The sequence below is a fragment of the Neolamprologus brichardi genome, chromosome 20 (genome assembly GCF_056152115.1).
Source record: "Neolamprologus brichardi isolate AB-2024 chromosome 20, ASM5615211v1, whole genome shotgun sequence".
Taxonomy (NCBI): domain Eukaryota; kingdom Metazoa; phylum Chordata; class Actinopteri; order Cichliformes; family Cichlidae; genus Neolamprologus; species Neolamprologus brichardi.
In genome coordinates, this window is record NC_142123.1 from 29,662,009 (window position 1) to 29,668,672 (window position 6,664).

Below are 6,664 nucleotides of genomic sequence, written 5' to 3' on the forward strand. Positions count from 1 at the left end.
TGGGGCACTGCTCCTAGGGGAAGAAAGACACTTTGTTTTTATAGGCTGCCTGGAATGTGTTGAGGACTCTGGACATCTGCTTTATTAGCATATGTGAATCTACCCCCAGCTATGTATCTGCTGGTGGTCTGATAATGGATCTTACTGTTACTGATAAATGTAAATACAGACTAGGATGACTGGTTTGCGTTTTTTGCGCCGTTTAATTAATGGCTTTATTTTCATAATAATGTTTAGACATTTACATTTGAACCCCTGACTGAAGCATAGGAGGCAGGCTTTGTGAAATTCATGCTTTTTTGAATGGAAGTTGGGGTTTTTTCCCCCTGTTTTCTCAGTTGCACTACTTTGCTGTTTCAGTCTGGCTCTCCTGCAGCTTATTGGTGTGAAAATTCCTCAGAAGCATTCTCAGAGTCATTCTCGGGTCGTTACAGATGCACCCCACCCATGCACTCATACCGGCTCGTGGATTACCATTTTCTTTGTTAAGCTAATTGCATTATTGTGTCTGTTTAAAAATCAAGTAGGGGGTATGTGAGCCTATGAATGAATGCACAAGGACTTATGGATGAGATGTATTTTCTTCACATGTAAATTAAATAATTGGCATTGTTGGATATGATTTTTAAAACGACTAATCGATTAGTTACATATTTTTTTTCTTGCAATTCTCGCCTCAAACTCGATTGTATTACCCCGACTCGGGTTGTTTCCTGCTATCACGTCTTCATGACAGAAAATTAATTAGTTTATGAATAATGCACCATTTCGCTTGCGATAAAGATCATGTGGCAAAGTGCCGTCAGACAGATATCATCTATTAAATAGACCAGGCTCGTGTAACCTAACACCTTGTGGGGAATGCACTCAATCAAGCCTATTGTTTCTGTTCACATACAGTTCCTTCTGTGAGATAAGTCTGACCTGGCCACGGAGATAACAACAATGCCCTAAAAGCATGGATGAGGCATTGACTGTCAGCGCCACAGTTAGCAAGATTTCCACCCAGATTCATACGCAATTCAGGTTAGGCAAGCAGCTGCGGTCATCAGAGGTGCAATAAATTAACTTAATAAATAATACAGGGAAAGTAAGCCATTGTTGCTAATATCACATTATCCCAGACTAATACTCAGACTCTTAGTCAGGATGTAATTTAGTGAGCTGGTGCCTGTGGTGTGATTCATGCGGCAATTTGATCATGCCACCATTTGAATAGGCAGCATAAATATTATGGCACGGAGGATGTGAGTCAGGACAGAGAATCCAGTTCACTGGGCCATTACTTGAGTTGAAAGGAAAAAAGAGGAAGTTGGTTTGAAGATTTGTCACCATCAGATCTCTCTGTTTTAGAAAGGGGGTGGGCTCAACAAAGCTCAGGAATGTGAAGAAAGATCTGGGTGTTGGGAATGTTTGTTCCCATAAATAGGAGCGACTCGTCGCCAGTTTCTGGGTGGGAAGAACAGCTAATAATACTATGCCAGCTGCATTATTATAGCTCCATTATTAACTGATATAATACAGAGAATTTAAATTTAATTTACATAAAATATATAAATAAAATGATTTCATAATGTGGGACAAAATAGTGGTGCCACTATTTGGTGGTTCCAATCAACTTGCTTGATTTCTAACAAAACCTGCTTCAAATGCCTGAATATGCGTTATGTTCATCTTGATCAGCAGGTTTAGTCTGTTGCCACAAATCTGCAGTGCAACAGGTTAATCAAAACTGACCGTTTGTTTCGTGTCATCCTCCTAAAATGCAGATGTGGTTGTCTTGTTGTATGATTTTGGACCTAAATTTGTGCTAGAAGCTGCTTTGAGGCAGTTGTCCATGCTCAGCCACTCATCACTGGTGGTGGTGGTGGTTGATGTATCCATCTGTGCCAGCAAAGGGGAGCTAATCCCTGACAACTGCACGCCTCTGACACCATGTCTGTTGCACTGCTGGTTGTGCGATACAATAGCTTCTCCTCTTTTGTCCATGAAATTGTTTTAATTAGCCCCACAGCAGGGAGAAGTCGAAAACATAAGATTGAGACAGTAGGATGGACAAAAGTACACAAGTATGATAGTACAGTATTGCAGATGACAGTCAGTGATATAATTGAAAAGGTGCGTGATGTGAAAGCAGCAGTGAATCAACTTCAAATATTATAAAAGCATCTAAATGTTTATGGATAACTGAAACTTCCAAAGCACACGATGCCTTTTTAAATCATAGTTAATTATGCTTATTTTAAAATCAGCTACTCTTCCTAATAAAAATGATGACTTTTAGGATATTTTATTTATTTATTGTTCCATTAGAAGTATCGTCCTGTAGTTGAATAGCCAGAGACAAATTTAAGTGCGCATTAGTGAGTATTTCATGAGCGATACACCCACTAGAAAGTTTTAAAAAGCAAATTACTTTAAAACTCTAGAACCTGTTATGCTTGCTAAACCATGATTAACAAGTGCAATGTAGGTAGATGCATGCATGTGGGGGGTGTGTGTGAACATGCATGTGTAGGCTGAGATAAGCCACAGCCTCATGCGATCACTTGTTCCACCACCGAGACTCGGTGGACCTCCCAGCAGCCGACAAGAGGTGAGCGTGATCCGAGAGGATCATGTGACCTCTAAAATGCTGCAATAATCCAATATCCATGTCTGTTAGTTGTGCGCGTCACTTTCTGCTGGAAAGTTAATGCGCGGAATCTTTGTGGAATGCCAGCCTACGTGTTAACTTTAGATATCGATAAGGAGAAGACGGGGTCGTCATTTTAGGGCAAAGGTTGCCTTTAGTTTCTGTAGATTAAAATGGAGGCTGAAAAACTTAGATTGGCCATTTATGTAAATACTCAACCCCCCTCCCAGTTTCTGCTCTCCCAAGTCAAACACCCATCCCCCTCAGACTCTCCTCTTCTCCTTGCCCCATGAGAGGAGAGATGGTGGAGGGGGAAGAGAGACAGAGATCCCAAACCATCTGAATCCCTTTTAACTAAGTGGACTGAGAGCAGTAGGGCAATTATTCCACCATGATGCATTCCTTTTCAAAAGAGGATGCCATCACCGTGCAACAAATGGAATGCAAGCTGTGTTATGGCAAGTGAAGGAATGCCACATCCAACTCACAGAAAAGTACATGAAAGAAAACATTAAATCAGGTGCTTTAAAAAACTATAAAAGTTGAAGCATTCTATAAATTTATTAGGACCACAATATAAAAACAGAACAAAACATGTAAAGCAAAAGACATTACTTGAAGTCAAATAGTATTTATTATGCAGAATCTCCTCAGTCGGGATGTTGTAATATGTTAGCAAAATAAATAATCAATCAATCAATCAATTATGATTGGTTAAGATGGAGCACAACTAAAATGTTTGTTACAAGTAACTACAGTTCCTTTTAACCAATATGGTCGACTAAAAAGTGAGATGTTTTCCCTGAAACACTGCAAAAACAAGTGTAAAATACATCAAATAGTGACATTTGAGTGGAAATCAAGTATCTGGATAATAACTGAAAAAAAATAAATAAAACTTCTGTATAGACAACAACAGTCTGTAAATTAGGTAACAGTTACAATGCCTGAGATTGCTTTGTAACTGATTAATTCATGTTTAAAGCATATTTCAATAGATTCTCCCATGTTCAGAGGATGAATGCTGGGATAAACAGTGTGTGGTTTGTGGTAGCTGACCACAAGCTGTTAGTTTTCTTGAGATTTGATTATCTATCACTTACATTGTAGGCCAATTTCCTCCAACTATAAACACAGGCTTAATGATGAAAAATACAGCTGCGTGGTGTTTGAATGGAGAAGCCTACAATTAACTAAGATTAATAACAGTGTGCTGTGATGGCGCCCCCCCCCCCATACTCAGACCCTGAGGCAAAAGTTCTGTGAGAAACATTTTCTCATTTTCAGTCGCAGCGTCAAAAGAGATGTGTTTTGTAAAGGTTTGCCGATCTGTCTGTTTGGAATTTGAAGGCTTTATTTTTCTATTTCCATCAATTTTAAACTTTATTTTACAGAAAATATAAGAAAAAACAGCATTTTTTATGATAAATCATTTATTAACGCCTCAAAGCAATGTTTGCTTTTGTAGTTTATTATTGTTTTATTTATAATAACAATGCTGTTAATTCTTTAAGAAGATATAATAAAAAATTATACACTTTGTGGGGGTTCTTTTCCCATACCCCACCTGTAGATTATGCATCGCTGATTACTCCAAACACCCTTTCCAGGTCCACTTCTTCAGTGTTTAATGGAGCTCATCGTCCCCTACTAATTCTCTCACCATTTCCCCTGAAACTGGACACTCTGCCACATGTATCATCCAATAGCACCTTTCTTAGGAAGTGACTGGAGCATGGAGTGAGAGCTTTAGCACTTCTTTTAAAGAGTAAGACAATAGGAACAAGACAAATTTCCAACTGAGCAGCTGTGTGGTGGAAAACACTTGCCTTTGTGTAGTCCTTCCCACAGTCGCATAGGGGCTGTCATATGCTCAGCATTTGCTCAACTTTTTTTAATGGGTTTTTGAATGCATGTGGGGTGAAACCAAACACATCCTTAGATGTGTGAAAGTCGCAGGGTATAAAGACAGATGTATGAATGCTCAGTTCCTATTCTCCCACCTCATCTCTGATTTAGTGCCTGTTTAAGAAGAATCGCCTTTTTTGTCATATAGCCACAGATGTTTCCTCCCATCTGTCTTATATTTATGGCTGATAAAGCAGTATATTTACATTCATCCTTACAGAGTTAGATGACAGTAGTACATTTGTAAATAATAGTGCTTTGTATCCATATGCTAAATTGCTAGCTTGGTTCAGATCTGTAGGAAAAAAACAATGTGTCTTTGTATGTGACCTCATTGTTCCTTGGTTGAACCTAAGTCCATCTGAAAGCCTCACCACTAAGCAGCCATCTTGGTAATTCCTCCAGGTATTTATTTAGAATATTTTTTTTATTGTTAGGGAAAATCAGCCGTTCTTTCATAATCTCAATTCTTTATTTAGCAGTGACAGCTATTGAACGTGACACGCGAAATGAACGCAAATTAAATTTCATTTAATGATAAAAATGAAAATCAAGAGTTAGGATCTATAATATATAAAAGCTTTAAATGTTTGGAGGGTTTTTTTAAATATACCTTGCTAGTTTTAATTAATTTTGCTAGCGTTAGCTGACAACCATCTTCTCTAAATGGGTCACTAATGTCTTCAAAAAGAAAAACAAAAATGTAGTGGCTTCCTTTTGGGCATTTCGTAGTGGCCAAAATGCCCCAAAGGGCTTTAAAACAGTATTTGAGGGTGCTTGTTTAGCTCATTGGGTTGAGCAGTTTGCATAGATATGCTATAAGTCTGAGGTACCTGGGTTCAACTCCATACCAAGGCCAATCTGCTGTGTTTTTCCCCTGGTCTTTCTCACAGTTTTACTATTTCTTCCCCACTGTCAGCCACCAAAATACAGGCTTTAAAAACAGCTGTGAGGTTAATATGGTCTGGAAGTGTAGCTGGTCATTCTACTGGTCATTAGATTACAGGTGCTAACCCTGGTTACGACCCCAACTTCCCCAATTATTCAGTGATATCCCAGTGGCTAAATGCCATCTTTTATATGCAGTTTGTTTGTTTGCTTTGCTTTAACCGTTGGAGAGACTCAGCCAAACATATTTCTTTCTTTGTATTCATGCTAAGCTATGATTTATGCCGTAGCCTCATATTAACCTTACAAACATGAGTCAAACATCCAATAGTTGAGCAAGAAATCAAAATGTGTCCAATTTTAAGTTTGCAAATGGGAAACAGTAGCTTGAAATCTCTGCAGTCTGTGTATCAAACTTCCCGGTGTCTGCGTCGCGTTAGCAGGCAGTTTCTGTGTGCTGACACACAGAAAGCAGTCAGTTAAATGCGTCTGCGAGATAAATCCAGTCCGAGCCTTTCATCCTCTGGACATTTGGACGGAGGCTCAGACAGGTCAGGGTTAATGACAGGCTGTCAGTGCACCTTTAATGTACTATGTGTTGAGTAAAGGCCGTTTTCTCATCCGCACATAGATAATGGTTTTGAAAAGAAAAAGGTCAACACTGATAAATAACTGGATTTTGATCATCAAATATTGATGAAAAACGAATGATTCATGTCCCAACCTACACTACCCAGGTGAGTTCATATTTCATATCAGTGTAACCGACCTCTCATCTGTCCTGAAAAACATTTCCTTTAGGGAAGTCTGACTGTAATGGAATACTAGTAAAAAACAGAAGAATGTGCTTTAATTTGTCAAGGGGATCTGAGCTGACAACTTTAGTAAAGTCCACTATAACAACCTTCCAGGGCCCCTGACCTAGGGAGGGAGTGACCCCTGACCTTATTTGGGCCTCTTTTATGAGGACTTTTTTGGCTCAGCCAGATGGCTAAACTATCAAAGGGTTTTTTTATGAGAAAAATCTGCAGGCAAGGGTGGAGTAGTATATTTATCTCATTGTCTGGAGGACCAAGCCTCTGTAACTTCCGACTAGATCGGGTAGAAAGAGTTGAAGACGAGTTACATAGCAGAGTGTGCACGTGGGAACCTACGCACTATCCATGAGCATACAAAATATGAATTTGTAATTATTGAACATGAGCTCCATTCTCATGTTTTAAGCCACTGGAG